This window comes from Haliotis asinina, chromosome 12 (assembly GCF_037392515.1).
Source record: "Haliotis asinina isolate JCU_RB_2024 chromosome 12, JCU_Hal_asi_v2, whole genome shotgun sequence".
Lineage (NCBI taxonomy): Eukaryota > Metazoa > Mollusca > Gastropoda > Lepetellida > Haliotidae > Haliotis > Haliotis asinina.
In genome coordinates, this window is record NC_090291.1 from 28,507,647 (window position 1) to 28,526,329 (window position 18,683).

Sequence of the window (18,683 nt, forward strand, 5' to 3'; positions counted from 1 at the left end):
CCGGGCCTCTAATAAGCTCCTGGGGTAGAGCAACGGTTTGAAGAAATAGGCGCCGGGTCTCTAATAAGCGCCGTGTCTCTAATAAGCGCCGTGTGTCAAATAACCGCCGGGTGTCTTTATATAAATGTATTCTCCCTTGATTTGAAATCAGATTTATCAAGGAATGACCCTTAACTTGGGGACGTAAAGCTTTCCAACAACAAATTACGGTACAGCCAATAAAGGCAATAAGTGCCGGGTATGGAAGTCCGTTTTAAAAATAAGCGCTTGGGCGCTTGTTAGAGGAAACACCCTGCTGTGTTTCGGTTGGAATTCGAACTTGCAGCTCATAGCTCAGTGTTCCCGAAAACCCCTGCTCGAGTGTCTTATTGCCGCGACACTTCCCTTATCTGAGACAGGACATCCTGACACACACGGGCGGGATGACACGAGAAGTGCCGGGCGGATGTGAAGATGCCGATGCAGAAATATGAGCCTTCACAGCTCCTCCTCCTCCCAGGACATGGCGATTCGTCATGTCAACGCCAGAACCCCTGTGTGGAAGCAACATCTTATGATTCATCATCCGTCGTCGGTGATGGCGTACACAGACAAGCTGAGATGGAGGATGTCGCGACAATGTACTGAAAGTTGCTGGGCCGCTTAAGTGGAGTTAAGTTTTACGCCGCACTCAGCAATATTCCAACTATGGCCATTTGCGCTTTGAGTGAGTTAAGTTTTACGCCGCACTCAGCAATATTCCAACTGTGGCCATTTGCGCTTTGAGCAAGTCGTACATGGAAATAGCGCTTTACAGGCATGCTGTTATATAGAGACGAGACCTAGTCTGCATACATAAACATTTTGAGTACAAAGCTTAAATGAGTTGGGCTTTTGAAAAACATATTTCTTCATTACATTGTTATTTACGCACAGAAACGTCAGAGCACCAAATTTGAAAAAAGCAAAACTAATTCACACAGCTACGGTCCATATGAGATAGAAATGAGTATTTTTATATGTTATTTGATATTAAACTATACTGGATATAAGTAAATATAACATAACATATAAGATAAAATAAAGCGGCTTTGGGGTCACAGCTGATGTCATTTTGTCGATAACATATGCTGATATCTATATGTGAGTGAGTGAGTATGGCTTTACGCCGCTTTTAGCAATATTACGACGAGGAACACGATTCACAAATACATGTACGTGACGTACATCGGCATGGGTACTCGTAGATGGCTGCATTCACATGGACTACAGTGAAGAGTGTCTGACCTGGAGAGGTTCAGTATTGTTTTTACAATATCTCGGTACCTGGGCTTGGTATTATCAGATCCACTCAACTACAGCAGGTACCTGGACATGGAAGTATCAGATCCACTCAACCACATCAGGTACCTGGACATGGTATTATCATATCCATTCAACTACAGCAGGTACCTGGACATGGAAGTATCAGATCCACTCAACCACATCAGGTACCTAGACATGGTATTATCATATCCATTCAACTATAGTCAGGTACCTGGGCATGGAAGTATCTGATCCACTCAACTATAGTCAGGTACCTGGGCTTGGTATTATCATATCCACTCAATCACATCAGGTACCTGGACATGGTATTATCAGATTCACTCAACTACAGTCAGGTACCTGGGCATGGTATTATCATATCCACTCAACCACATCAGGTACCTGGACATGGTATTATCAGATTCACTCAACTACAGCATGTACCTGGATGGTATTAACAGATTCACCTAATCATAGGGTGGGGGATGGGAGAGGAGGCTGTAGCCCAGTGGTTAAAACGTTCTCTCGTCACGCCGGGTCCGATTCCCCTCATGGGTGCAATGTCTGAAGCTCATTTCTGGTGCCCCTTGCTGTGATATTGCTGAAATATTGCTTAAGGCAGCGTAAGACCAAACTCACTCACTGACTCGCTCGCTCACAAATAAGGGAAGATACTATCATTACAATCACACAACATAACTGAAAGCTCTTAAATACATAATTCAATTATTCTTGATGTCTTCCCTTGCTCATCAAAGAATGCTGAGTCCGCCATGTCATCATAATGCAAGCAACATTTCTTTCGTATCAATTCATATATAGTGTTCTTAATAGCCATAGTGTATTCACAGTTGACATGTTAGTCAATGCCAACAGTGTGAAGATCACGGAAACATGTTTCAGGTCCACACCCAAATGCTGAAGTGCACAGCAGGTTTAGCCTCTAACAGCTATACACCTTCTTGTCGTGAAGTTTAAGGGGGTCCACGGGTATGATTTAGTCTAAACGTATTTGCACCTTTACCAGAGAAGAATATTTGATGAACATCTATTACGGCAGAAACATATTGCTTCAAATACAAAACATTGAAACCCTACATTTATGGACACGTCAAAGATATTCCTATATTTGTACAGACATTTTGTTCATGCTATAAAGTTCATAAAATATGCAGATCTCAGTTTCAGTAATATCCTATATGAACAAAAGAGTTACATGGTCATAACACAAATGAGCATCGACCTTTGCACATGGAATGCGATGACATACACCCAACAAGTAAGTGAGGACGACCACTCGATGACGTACACCCAACAAGTAAGTGAGGACGACCACTCGATGACGTACACCCAACGAGTAAGTGAGGACGACCACTCGATGACGTACACCCAACAAGTAAGTGAGGACGACCACACGATGACGTACACCCAACAAGTAGGTGAGGACGACCACTCGATGACGTACACCCAACAAGTAAGTGAGGACGACCACACGATGACGTACACCCAACAAGTAGGTGAGGACGACCACTCGATGACGTACACCCAACAAGTAGGTGAGGACGACCACTCGATGACATTAGTTCCCTCATATGACACCGTGGGTTGCTGAAGATCAATTCTGACCAGGCTTACTTTACGGATCCAACATATTTGTGAACCCGTGAGAATGGTTAATGAATATTTGTAAAGCAAGTATCATGATGTGGACTGAAGGTCATTCCTGCTGATATTATAGACAATACAGTATATGTCGCCAATACCAACTGGTATTCAGATAGGAAACTGTCAAGTTACATTTAATCACTAGCAGACATTCAATACACTACAGAGGTTGGTATAGACCTTGGCACACGAAATTGATGCTTTAGAACTTTTCTCAGAACAATGATGAGAATCATATATACATATTGACGGTAGTGAGTGGTCTAGCCAAGATGGATACTGAAAGATCAACTGTCGTTGATTTCACGATTTCAGTAACCCGCATGACTAAGTTGTCAGTTAAGTAGAGAGTTAATGAATTGACAATAAATAGTTGGCGCATCATGGAATTGGCTCACGTGAATTACTATCTCCATCAGTTGATCAATGTCAATAATACAACGTCAGTCTTTTTATGGCATTTGTTTGGGTTTTGTCTGTATGTTTCGTTGTTTGTCAGTCTAAGTAAACTTGGGCACAGTATTATATGTCATACTGCTGATACTGAGACTTAGTATGAACAGTGTAACGAATAATACTGAGCCTCAGTGCACTTAGACTGGTTTCCTGTTGCATGAGCTGGGCTTGTATGGGCTGGGACTATTCAAGATAAATCAAAATAAGCAGGATAAATCGATTATTTTCTGACTTACACAGAAGTGGCGAATGAAGATGCCTATTTGTTGTTTGTATCATGACTGGGGAAATGCCACACAAGTACATCTAGTCACTATATTTAATCATGGTTTAATCTTCATAATGTTTACACTGTGAACTGATAAACGTGTATTTATGATACTGAATATCTGTTTGATTTTATTGAAGACGGGAGTCCTATGATATTGTATGTACGATGTACTTGCAAGATCTTTTAATTAGCATCATTGCGTTATCAAACCATGTCTCCTTCTGACATCTGCTGGATTGCTGTCAATATATAGACATTTGTATCATAGTCCAACAGTATCCTCCACATATTTGGTAACTAAGATACTTCGTAAAGTTGATGGAGCTATCTGATATATTGCCGATACAAATACAGAGTACCAACTTTCGTTTCCTTGTACTGGTTTTTCACACATACAGTGCCAAAGAAATGTATATATGCTCTTCAGATATATAGCTGAATCAGACAAACCATTATTTTCGTATAATCATCTTTAATTCCAACTCATACATATTTTATCTCATCGTATACGCTTTATATTAAAACTGACCATTGATTTTTCCAAATTTTATGTGCGATTAGCATATATATACTCTTCAATAAAAGACACTTGGCATGCTCTTTTCGAGTTTACTTACTAAGTGTATTAACTGATTCAAACATGACATCATTGCTCAATCACAGTGAAAAAATAACTACAAGCTTCCAAAACATGACTATCTAGAAAGTGTTTGGTAAAACTAGAGAGGGCTACCAAAGTCCCGTGGTCAGAGTAAAAGGTGTGTATCTCGTTACCATGAGCATCGATATCAGCTTGGCAGCGGTGACTCACAGAAGAAAGGAAATGCTGAGTGCTGTTTTGAGGAATGTTTTGACTCCTGCTGAAGCGCTGTGTGCACCGTGCAGGGTGTCTGCACACGAAGCAGACCTTTGGGTTTCAAACTATGCACATGAAGCAGACCTTATTTTTCCTTTGATGTTCACTAATTTGGTTTTTCAACTGACTGGCGTTTGTTTAGGGGCTTAACTATGAGATCACATGTCTATATGAAATGACCTTGTGACAAATATTAGCAATAACCACAACCATCCATGCCTCCATAACAACGAAATTACACTAATGGACTATGCAGATTCTGCATCTTTTAACAAACAAACCAAGGATGCCATGAATGGATTTTGACATGGTCCTCTGAACGAGTCCGAAGGATATACGGCCACACTGATCAACGGCGGATACAGCTTTTGGAGGTGGGTGGAGGTGCACAGTTCAATTTCACTGTCATTTTCCATTTTCAATAAACTTTCAGGATAAAAAGGTGTGGCGCACCCCTGCACCTCCTCCCCCCGCCGCCATTGATGATATAACCATTCCCAAAGTCTAGGGTTAAGCATTGCACATAAACTTATGAGAGGGACACAAAGCACGCCACACGAGACTTCAATTTTGTTTAGAAACAAAACCTGTTCCTCAATAGAAAATAAAGAACTTGTAATTCCAGTGCACTCGTTTATAAACTTAACAGTCAGATTTGATCCAAAATAGGTGCTTGTATAACATACATACATGTATACTGTTTAGCAACGACTGACATCACTTCTCGATTTTGCAACACTGTAAATCATTCACACTGTACATTCATAGATATCCCGGAGCGGTATTTATATAAGCTTATGCTTGTTTACCGATCCGGTTTCATTGGAAATAAATATGTTTAAATCACTTCCTTGTTTGTCCACTGTGTCTATATATTAAATGGGGCACAACCATCAAACTACATGTATGTAACATTTTCAAAAGAGCAATTCTGTTTCTAGTACCGATAAAGATAGGAACAGAACGTAGCGGGGCATTTAGTGCAGATTGAGTCAGGTAAACAATTAGTTTATCTATTATTCATACGTGTGTGTATCAGCTTTGGTGTCCTGCAATCCATATTTATAGTAAATGTAATGCCTTGCTCGAAACCTTCTCTCCCACTTTCTTGTAAGGATTCTGACAAGAACGAACACGTGGTGGAATGCTCCAGAGAATCAACAGCGCGGAACTACATGCACGGCACAGTGATCATTGATACTGCACGCATGGTTCAGTGCCCACTGACACTACACTATGGATTTCGGTGTCTATTGTAACTGATGGGGATTGGTTGTATACATTGCTAGATATTGATTTCTGAGCTGGAACTAATGGTAATACGTACCCGGAAATCGGTCTGTGAAAGAACAAAAGTGTTACCGTGTCAGAATAAAGCAGAGCGGTGCTATACAACAGTATAAGACAGAGCGATAGTATAAAAGATAGTGTAAAATAGACTGGCAGTATAAAGTAGAGCGTCAGTACGAAAGAAAGCGACATTGCAAAAGGTAGTATAAAGTTGAGCAGCAGTATAAAATAGAGGGTCAGTATAAAGTAGAGCGTCAGTATAAAATAAAGGGTCAGTATAAAGTAGTGCATGAATGTAAAATAGAGCGGCAGTACAAAATACAAAGGCAGTATGAAGTAGAGAGACACTACAGAGTAGAGTGGTGGTATAAAGTAGAGCGGCAGTATAAAGTAGAACGACAGTATAACATAGGGCGGCAGTATAAAATAGAACGGCAGTATAACATAGGGCGGCAGTATAACATAGGGCGGCAGTATAAAATAGAACGGCAGTATGACATAGAGCGGCAGTATAACATAGGGCGGCAGTATAAAATAGAACGGCAGTATAACATAGAGCGACAGTATAAAGTAGAGCGGCAGTATAACATAGAGCGGCAGTATAAAGTAGAACGGCAGTATAACATAGAGCGGCAGTATAACAATGAGCGGCAGTATGAAGTAGAACGGCAGTATAACATAGAGCGGCAGTATAAAGTAGAACGACAGTATAACATAGAGCGGCAGTATGACAGTATAAAATGGAGTTGTGGTATAACGTCAAAGGCAGTATAACATAGAGCGGCAGTATAACATAGGGCGGCAGTATAAAGTAGAACGGCAGTATAACATAGAGCAGCAGTATCACATAGAGCGGCAGTATGACATAGAGCGGCAGTATAACATAGAGCGGCAGTAAAAAGTAGAAGGGCAGTATAACATAGAGCGGCAGTATAACATAGAGCGGCAGTATAACATAGAGCGGCAGTATAAAGTAGAACGGCAGTATAACATAGAGCGGCAGTATGACAGTATAAAATGGAGTTGTGGTATAACGTCAAAGGCAGTATAATATAGAGCGGCAGTATAACATAGAGCGGCAGTATAAAGTAGAACGGCAGTATAACATAGAGCGGCAGTATAAAGTAGAACGGCAGTATAACATAGAGCGGCAGTATAACAATGAGCGGCAGTATGAAGTAGAACGGCAGTATAACATAGAGCGGCAGTATAAAGTAGAACGACAGTATAACATAGAGCGGCAGTATGACAGTATAAAATGGAGTTGTGGTATAACGTCAAAGGCAGTATAACATAGAGCGGCAGTATAACATAGAGCGGCAGTATACAGTAGAACGGCAGTATAACATAGAGCAGCAGTATCACATAGAGCGGCAGTATGACATAGAGCGGCAGTATAACATAGAGCGGCAGTATAAAGTAGAAGGGCAGTATAACATAGAGCGGCAGTATAACATAGAGCGGCAGTATAACATAGAGCGGCAGTATAAAGTAGAACGGCAGTATAACATAGAGCGGCAGTATGACAGTATAAAATGGAGTTGTGGTATAACGTCAAAGGCAGTATAATATAGAGCGGCAGTATAACATAGAGCGGCAGTATAAAGTAGAACGGCAGTATAACATAGAGCGGCAGTATGACAGTATAAAATGGGGTTGTGGTATAACGTCAAAGGCAGTATAACATAGAGCGGCAGTATAACATAGAGCGGCAGTATAAAGTAGAACGGCAGTATAACATAGAGCGGCAGTATGACAGTATAAAATGGAGTTGTGGTATAACGTCAAAGGCAGTATAACATAGAGCGGCAGTATGACAGTATAAAATGGAGTTGTGGTATAACGTCAAAGGCAGTATAACATAGAGCGGCAGTATAACATAGAGCGGCAGTATGACAGTATAAAATGGAGTTGTGGTATAACGTCAAAGGCAGTATAACATAGAGCGGCAGTATAACATAGAGCGGCAGTATGACAGTATAAAATGGAGTTGTGGTATAACGTCAAAGGCAGTATAATACAAAAGTAGTGATATTGATATCAAATCCACTGCTACAACGGTGAAGTTTGTCAATAGGTTGAGTATCCAGGATAACAGATCCCCATACAGCTGATGACCTTGTAACTTGCGGTAACATGTGAGATTACAGACCACATTGAACTTTGTATACCTATGACAAAGACTTCAGATGACTGTCCAACACCCTGGATCAATACAAAACCGTCAAAATAAATCTCAAGTCTAAATATATTACACCGCTGTCCTTCACTGTCTACAAGCTAGACAATGGCAGTGTTACTCGTTAATAACTGTGTTCCATGTACACAGAGGGAGAGTCTAGACGTGATTCGCTGAAGATACTTACACCGACAAAATAACCCTTAAAGCAGGGAATCTATATTAAGACGATGTAGAAAGGTTTACCACTACACATAGTAGTGTTCAGCAATGTCTAACGAGTGACAGCCGCAATGTGACTCAATCAGATTACTCACTCTCATACCCACCCACCCACCCCCCAGCGGGGTCTACGAACACCCCTATTTCTCGGATTCTAACCCATGGTGCATTCACACATAACAAATATTCCTTTTGTATTGAGTTCTGAGTGCAACTTAGGCTGCACTAATACTTTGTCGTGGGTGCTTCATATACACCCCGTCAGGTTACAGACGAACGGCAACCAAACTTTGTTACGCTTGATAAATATTGAAATTCTTCACAAATTCATTTGGATTCATGCATCTAACGTATCATTTTTTCTCGTGATATTTATTTCTACTGACGTATAGTATTCAGACATAAAGATTAATCCGTTTGTATTGACTTCTGAATTCAAATAAAGATGCATTATCACTTTGTTGTGCTTCATACAGACTCCTGTGATGTCACAAATGAATTGCAAGTAATAAATAGTGCCATTCCTCACAAGGTAACTGGGAGTCATACATCTAACATAAACGTTTTATCTCCAAGTATGTACTGCTATTCCTGTAAAGCAATCGGTACGGGTGTTAATCTCTACGCGATGATTTCAGTTAAACACATTGACCTTCACAATGAAATGTGATCGTGAAGCGGATTAACGGTAATCCATTTGATCCGTTTATGGACACATTCATCCCGGTGTAGCGCACCTGCAAGTGGCCTACGATGGCGTGCAAACGTCATAATTTCACAAAGCATGGTTGATTAGCTAGGTAATCGTTTTCTACACATAAATCATTAACTGGTTCCTTAAACAGTTTACCTAATCCTGGAGTCTTTAAATCTGTTTCAGGATTTACTAACAGTTTTAGGTTAATGCAAAAGATGTGATAAGAATGAAGATTTTTTTATGTTCTTTATGTATTTCACTTCTAAATGCCCTTCAAAGACTTGAAAAGATGTGATCTTGTAATTAATTGTTGATTCAATAAAGAGACTTAACATATGGGGAGTTATCAACTTGGGCGATATGAGAGCGTGTGAAAGCTTAGTTTTACGCCGCCTTTATCAATATTCCAGCAATATCATGACAGGAGACACTAGAAATGGGCTTCATATATAGTACCCTTGTGGGGAATCAAACCCATGGCTTCGGATTGACGAGAGAAAGCTTTAACCACTGGACTACCCCATCGCTCATCGCGACATGAGTCATGTAACGCTGATCATTTCGTAACACTCTTTGGTATTGTGGTCACTTTAAGCACAAATCCTCTTGGTTAGATTATACACCAAACGCCACTTCATCTATAGTTCCTGTTCGGGATTGTTTTGTTTCTATGTTTTGGTTTCTCATGTTTTTAAACTAGACTGTTCATTCCCAATGACTGACATCATGAGCGTCAATGCGTACAGCTGATGCGCAATGAGCTGGCCTGACCACGATTAATCACCTCCCACGACCAGAATGCACTGACGACCAATTCTAACTAGGGTCGTTACGAGAAACAATGAAGAGGGGGCACATTTACAGTGAACAAGCATGGTTGCTCAAGACCAGTTTTCACCTAGACGGGTTTGAATTTTTACACGGTCCCTTTGGACAAAGCGTTCGTAGCGCTACGACATTCGTGAGCCTAAAGTAAGCTATAGAATTACGACGGGTCGTAACGTAACGCTTTGTGGATCGGGGCCAGGGTATGTACCTACTTTTATCAGTAACGTGAAATATCCACTGCATGTCTTAAAGCAGCAATTATATATAAACAAAAACTAACCTTATGCAAGCACAGGCATAATGAAAACCCCTTTAACAATATCCCGACGGAGTATTAATCATTGAAAAGGGTTCAGTCTATTTCTATGAGCTTGGATTCTAACTCACCCTGGTTATATAGATAGGTTTGTATGCTCCATGCACATGCGTCAGGTATTATAGGATGGGGAAGTTCACTAATGATAATATTTTGGATAACAATTTCTGTTGTTTTGTGAGGGCGAAATTCAGCACAGATTGTTATTCACCATTAATATGTCATTATCGTGCTTGAGACGTTCACACGGGAACAGTCCACAGCCTCCGTTCTAGTCTATTAGCCATACGACTTAAAAGTATGGAAAAGTAGAAGGGGCATTGTCGCGTTGTTTCGTTGTCGTCCGTACAGAAACGAGCGAAAAGTGACAAAATTGGCCTAAAGCGTGCGACAAAGGGCCTTAATATCCCGTTGTCAACCATTGGTTGTTTTCGTCAGGGTGATAACGCGACAATGTCCCTTCTTGGATTCCATAGAAAAGGGAAAGTTTGATGGTTTTCGTTCCTATTTTTCCGGTAGACATAATTGTTATCACTTTCGACCTCTGACAGGGGACAAGGCGGTGCGTTAATTGTCAATTAGTAATGGTAAAACGTCAAAACAAGACTCGATTATCCACCGACAGAGACGACATTATGCGTAAAACACAAAATAGCGTCCAGCGGATAAGCCAAAATGGATTTATTCTCTGTATAGGGATTATATTATCTGTGTACAGCTGAACAGTCCTACAGGTTCCTCATTGTGAATGACAATAATTTCCTACATGCACGTGATGTTTTGGAGTCATTGTTATCGATACATTGACAAAATTTGGTACATTAAACCAGAGGATGAAGTCAAATTTTTGTCAAATATATAACCTCACTGGACGCTTTACAAACTAACAAGCGCTTAGCTAGTAGACGGAGACAATGGCAACATCGATGTTGTCAACACAATGTTTTTTTATTTTGATGGTTTATTTGTTTTCTTGCATATGAATATACTTTATGTTCCAAAGACATTTATTCTTACAATATAGTTTTGGTTGAATTATTTGTTGGAAACATGTTTGGAACAGATCTCTGTTTGTCCATCTGATAACCACTTACTGGATCCGATGGTTACCCGTGGCAGTTTAGTATATTGTGTATAAAAGTACTGGGTTGTTAAACATGTGAAGATCCGCGTTAGAAGTCATCTTTACCAACCCATGCTTGAGCTAAGAGGAAACTAACAGGATCGGGTGGTCAGGCTCGCTGACTCACTGACACATGTCATCGTATCCCAACTGCGCAGACTGATGTTCATGCTATTGATCAATGGGTTTTCTGTCCCAGACTCGATTATTTACAGACCAGATAGCTGGAATATTGCTGAGTGCGGCGTAAAACTAAACTCACTCAGACCGTGGATTGCTTCTCACTAGGTTTGTCCAGTTCAAAGACTCATCTACAGACCACAAAATACCACTTGTACACTGCCGAATGCGGCGACAATATAAAGTTTATTCATGTAGCCTCTTACTTCATTCAACTGTTCTTATCTAGATTTTGCAAAATATTCCATTCTGCACATTCTGTACTCTTTACACACGAACTAATAAATCGTAAAACACATTCGTAACCTGTAAAAAATATTATTGTCATGAACAAGGGGGCAGTATGTCTCTATTTATCTATCTGCCTGTCTGCTATCAAGTAATCTGAACACTAATAAACATTTTCCTCGTTCCTGATATTGGTATTTTCAAGTGAAAGAAATAGGAGGAATGTTCCTGGTTCGATAACTCATTGCATCATCCAAAACGTTTCCATAGGAGATATCGCTTGTGTGAGATCAGTCGATATCTCCTAGGAGGAAACATTGGTGCAACTGTTTTCATATTCTCTGTAACGTTTATTGATTGATGGTAAAGGCAGGCTTGTCACGATTCGAAATATTATCCAATTGCTTCCTAATAGGGCATGAACGGTTGGGAGTCATACCCGTGAAGGTTGTGAATCACGATGGGCATTTTGATAGTGATAGTCATTTTGATAGTCAATTCTGAGCTTGTTTGAGTGGCATTTTAGAAGTTGAGGTGTACAAAATCGACAAATTGTTATGGATAACAACTTCTTTATTGCGTGACTGCGACGTTTCGATACGGATTCTTGTTCCACTGTCCTGCTTGACAACGGTACAAGAATCCGTATCGAAACGTCGCAATCACACAATAAAGAAGTTGTTATCCATAACAATTTGTCCTATTAATTCTGAGCTTCAGGTTGCACGCTCTGTGAGCGGCGCCTCTGTTCTTGCCGGTGACGAGGCAACGATCTCACACGACGTCCCTGTTCAGGGGTTGGTCGCACAGCCTTGGCCTTCTTGTGAGTGAGTTTATCCTCTGACGTCATGCACGCTGGAGAGGGAGCCGAAAACTCTTCCCTGATTTTTCGATCTTTGCATTGTAAGTACATTAGAAACGTTTCGCCCGCATCAAGACCTCGGTAGATGACGGGTGCGACCGTTCGTCCATCGCATCAGACGACCGCATAACAAGCTTCATGTTCCTGCATTTGGTGCGTAAAACTTTCATCTAAGGATGGAGCGACGGTGTCAACGCTTTTGACGAAAGTTTACAAATCAGCACGGACGATGTAAGGAACATACATTGGATATTTATGGTTGACGAATATCCGGATGTTGCCATTTTCGGTTGGCATGTTGATTCGGACGGCCATCTGTCCCACGCTCGGCAATCCTCCCGGTGTGATTCTAGCAGGTCGGTTTGCGTGAAGCCATGCAAGCACCGTTTGCAAGAGTGTTTCTTTTCCTTTTTTTATTTTGATTGGTCCTACAACAGTCAGCTGAAAGTTTTTATCCAAGCATAGTGATACTTGTCTCCTCACTGGATCATGAATACGTTGATGGTCTAGCATCCGCGCTCTTTCATTCTGTTCCCTTCGTATCCGAGACGTTGATGACCATGCATGCAGTCGTTGTGTTTTGACTGGAAGTCTGACAGCAAGTTGACCGAAAACATCGCAGATCTCATGGCCACCCTAAGGCAATCATTGCCTTTGTTTTTGACGTTGACCATAGCTTGCTTTATCTTGTAGTACAGTGGCAGGTTCAGGTACGATCCTCCATTGCAAGGTTCATAACTGGCTATGTGCAGATCGACACAATCAACCGTGCCCACGGAGAAACCCAATTGCTGGCGCGTAAAGCAGGATTTTCACGAATGAGGTATCGATGGACCTGCGGACTGTTTCGGGCTGAGTTGTGACTATTTGTTTGCTTTTGAAGTGACACTGAATGTACGCGGTGGAGCCGTCCATCTCCTTTTTTCAGCGACATAATCACTACGATTTGAAATTTGAGAATTCCCATGCCGGTGATCAGGTAGTATTAATGCATGGCATCATCAATGTCCTTGAACGTTCGAACAGCGTGGTTTTTGCACTGAAGTTGGTCATTTATGGTGGTTTTATTCCATTTGGAGGCATTGTTCAGTTGTAATTGGGAGAAAAGGTCACTGCTTCCTGAAAAGGCCAAGGCAGTGACGATACCCCCACCATCAAACGTGATCATGGCCATCTTTATATGTACATGTATTCATTTTTTTAACATTTCAATATGTTTTCCGCAATGATGCTTTGCTTGACAAGCATCGCTTTGGTGGCCATCGCCAGTCATACGTTGAATTAATACCAGCATGCCCACGACTTGCAGGCTGAAATCAAGTTTGGGTGCCGGTTGTTTGGCGACGTGACTCATGTTGGGGTTGACGCCTAACTTTTAATCGGCGGTTGCGATGACGACTTTGTTTAAGAGCCATGTACAACCCCCACGCCGAACAAGTCCACTTTTGATCAGGCGTATTCCAACGTGTGATGGTAATGCCAGATGCCACTCCGTAAATCCACCGGTCTGGCGATAGCGTTCTAGATGTTTACCACGTACTGTTTCTGTGTGGCCACCCCTTGACCCACGATACCTCAACGTGTTTGTGACTGGACCGTGAGAATCGCCCACACGTACAGTCGAATCAAATCGCTCAACCGCATGGTACCAGCGCGAGTAAACCCTTTCGACGTGTCCAGCAGAAACTTTTTCCAATCATCTTCTACGTGGAAGGACTGCTCGATTTTTTGTACGATGAACGTTCATATGATCATTTCTCCATTCGTCACGTGACACAGCAAGGTCCTGACATAGTAAACCTTTTTTCATTAAATCATCACGGACTTCTTTCACGAGTCGCCATCGTACGAAATGCCCAACCCGTGATTCGGACCCGGTATATGCGAATCCGTTTTCGGATTGATTTCGAATTCACAACAAATACGTTCGTAAGCCTACGGATTCGTGGCGCTGTTTCTTTCAGGATGTGTCTGATCCTGGTAGTATGTGTGGAAATAAAACACGGACCGACTAATTTCATCACGAAGCATGTCGTTCAAGGTGACGCCACAGCTGGAAATATACGCATCCACCATGATCTTCATGTGTGTCAATCAGGTGGGCGAGCCCGACCACCCGATCCCGTTAGACCTCGATACGATGACATGCGTCAGTCAGGTGGGCGAGCCCGACCACCCGATCCCGCTAGATCGAAACGATGACATGCGTCAATCAGGTGGGCGAGTCTGACCACCCGATCCCGCTAGACGTCGATACGATGACATGCGTCAATCAGGTGGGCGAACCCGACCACCCGATCCCGTTAGACGTCGATACCTTGATATGCGTCAATCAGATGGGCGAGCCCGACAACCCGATCCCTTTGGACGTCGATACCATGACATGCGTCAACCAGGTAGGCGAGTCTACCATCCGATCCCGTCTCTTATGACCAGCATGGAGCCAGCTGAAGAACAGTTCTAACCCGGAACTTCACGGTTGTACTCAGCACCAACAGGTGATAGAAATGCAGTCTACTGTATAGGGCTACAATCTTGTTGATGTAGTGATGATCCAGAGACGCTCACACGTGCCAGTTATTAAGCGTCTAAATTAAAAATGAATTCCCCTTGTGATCCTGGGAATGTTGCAGTGGGGTAATTGTTAGACAAACCCCGACTTTTGATATCAGGCAGCTGATCACCTGGAGATCTAGTTTATGCTGCTTGTACAATGAACTGGCCACATGTGATAGGTGAGTGCGGCAATATACCTGTAACTATAAACGCACTGGACAGATGGACAATTTTTTTTAATACACACTACGAGCGAAGCAAAACGACTTCAGCATGAATCTCAATATCAGGACACGATCGCCCCGTACAGTGTACATGCGTCACTATAAGTCTTACTGAAGTACATCAGAGATAGGTGAAGATGGCGGGCGAGACGAGAACCAGTCATAGTAAATATCGGCGTACGAGACGATAACCAGTCATAGTATATATCTGACATTTGTTTTTGTCATCGGCTGTGCTCCGTTGATGAGCAAATACAGCATGGAACCAGTATACATCCAGCGCCTCGGTTTACGAATAATCAATTTAAAAACACCGCGTTGAATCATATATAGTCTGATTTGTAAAATGAAAACGATGTGTTCAATATTTTAAGTATACTACCGACAAGAAATAAGGGAGCTAATGAAATAATAGCGATTTTGAAACTGCTTTAAATATCCACTAAATCAGTTTTAGGCGTCAAGTTCAATATCTGGTGTGTCCACCATGTTGGGCAACACATTCACGGCACCTTGATGGCATGCTGTTAATCAATTTCCGGATGGTTGCCCGTGGTATTGCCCGCCATTCCTCTTGGAGAGCTGCACCGCTGGGCCAGGTTGGCGGGTCCTGGGTCCCTGGCCTACACCCTTCGACCAAGAACGTCCCAGAGATGTTCAATTGGGGACAGGTCTGGGGACTTAGAGGGCCAGTCCAATGTCTGGATACCTTCTTGTCGGAGATAAGCGAAGACAATTCGGGCCCGATGTGGTCTGGCATTATCATCTTGGAATATAAAATTTCGGCCGATAACTCTAGCCAATGGAGCCACAACAGGACGCAATATTTGGTCAACGTATCGCTGACCAGTCATGGCTCCGTTAATGATGACCAAATCTGATCGTCTGTCATGTGTAATCCCACCCCACACCATGACACACCTATACCTCCATATCGATCATGGTCAAGAATTGTTGCTCTGGCATATCGCTCCCCGCTCCGACGCCAACAACGTTTTCTGCCATCTGTGAATCGTAGGCAAAACCTTGACTCATCAGAGAACATGGTGTAACGCCAGTGGCGCATAGCCCGTCCCTGATGCTGCCTAGCCCATGCCAATCTTTGGCGCTTATGGTGAGCTGAAAGGGTGACACCCTTAAAAGGCCGTCTTGCTTTCAGACGAGCTTGATAGAGTCGGTTTTTAACGGTTGAGGTTGAAATGCGTCTTCCAGTGAGTGTGCGGAATTCTCTATTGATGGCAGGGGCCGATTTAAAACTATCGCGTAGAGCAATTAACGTAATGAGACGATCCTGTCGTGGTGTCGTTGATTTTGGTCTACCACGCCCAGGTCTCGTTGCAACCCCACCCGTTTGACGGTACTTATCCCACAGGCGTGAAATTACACTTTTTGATTTACCCATCTGCCGGGCAACTTCGCATAATGATGTCCCCCCTCTATCATCCCCACAATTCTCCATTTTGTTGCTTCACCGAGACACTGCCTCGGAGGCATTTCTGTCAGTAAGTGTCAATCTCTATTGCATTAGTGATTGCGACTTCTCCAGTACATTTACAGGAGTTAACTTCTGTATGCACGTGTAGCACGTGCTGGGCATGCATTATGCGAAATTCCATTGTCACTGGATGTTGCGTTTGGGAGATACGCCACGATAACGGACCCTGTCACAGTCAAAGTCATCTACATTCAATTTCTTGGTTCCCTTATTTTCTGTCGGTAGTATATTATACTTTATTGATCTGTAATTTTTTATTTGAAACATATCAGAGCAACGATCATCATCACCACACAACCGAGTACACACAACACATTCATCTCAGTCGTCCAGTAGCATGTGGGAAATTCCAAAAAACAAGTTAGAGAGTGTGAGGATGCAAGTGCTTTGAAGCTACCAACGCATGTGGTTGTAACACATGTCGTCGTTTCGACTTTCAGTAAACACCAGGACAGTAACAATGAACTATCGATGGATCGCAATTGTTCAGTCTCCGACAGCACATTAATCGATGGCAGAAACGAAAATTATTGATTCATCAATAGTATCAGGTTAGCATAATTGCCCTCCGTTGAAAAAATGCGCAGTGCAAAATACAGAAAGTGGTAAATTTGTTTATTTAGATTAGGGTTACCCCTTAAACAAACATTGTTTGGGTGCAGACCTGCAGTTTCATTTAGTTTATATTTTAACAGTTTGCTTGATCTGGATTTCAAGTTTCCTGTTAGTTATTATCAGCGACGCATACTTCAACTTGGTTTTATTTCACATAAGCCACACATTATTTCACATAAGCCACACATTATTTCACATAAGCCACACATTATTTCACATAAGCCACACATTATTTGGAAAATGACTTCAAATGAGACAATTCAAGGAGAAAAGAAATATTGCAGCAGTAGTGCCGCAAGTTCGTCGCAATAGACTATGCCTATCGCAATAGTTGTTTCCCCTTAGTAAACTTTATATTGTCCTGTACACCGTGTTGTAAAGGCTTGTAGTCCAGCATTACTACCCGGTATCGGCCCGTGAAGGTCACGGGGTAGACTAGGCTTTCAACAACCCATGCTTGCCATAAAGGGCGACTGTGTTTGTCGTAAGAGGCAACTAACGGGATCGGGTGGTCAGGCTCGTTGACTTGGTTGACACATGTCATTGGTTCCCAATTGCGCAGATCGATGCTCATGTTGTTGATCAGTGGATTGTCTGGTCCGTTGGTAGTCCAAAGTTGAGATAATAAACCACTTCATCTGTTTGATTATGAACATATATTAACGTTGACTGACGCTTCTAATAATGTTGGGTTTTTTTCACAATGTTCTTGCGACTTGAACGGTGCAACATTGGGTTGTATAACATCACAGAATGTTAGGAATCTGATAAACGAGTTAGCATGATTTTACGTCGCTTTCAGCAATAGCACGACAGGCGACTGAAAGAAATAGATTCGCAAATTATGGCCTATTGCTAATCGATGCATCAAAGAGTTCAGTCCCTTTATTTTTCTCACCACATATCCGTAAACGCACAGTATACACGTTTGATTTCTTTAAATTCGATATATACTTATTATCGTATGTTACTCCGTTTGATGTATTGTCGACAGTCATTACAATATGACTAATGCCATCATATATTGCAACACGGTTTCTTCCACAAGATGCTTGAAAAGATCACATTTTTGGGCTAGAGTGCAGTTTACGGACGCGCTACCCTGGGACTGCTGAGCGCTTGCTTAGACCTTGGGCACCTAGTTCATATGAATAAACTCGTATTCCAGCCAAGTCGTCTAGTTATATGCTGGACTATTGGGCACCCAACTTCTAGATCCTTAGGGTTAGTGAGTGTAGGTTAGGGTTGGTTTACGTTTGGTGCCAGTATATCCATGCGGAAAAAAATCAGAAAAAGTGCGCCCGGTAAAGTGCACTATTCCCATATCATATTTTCA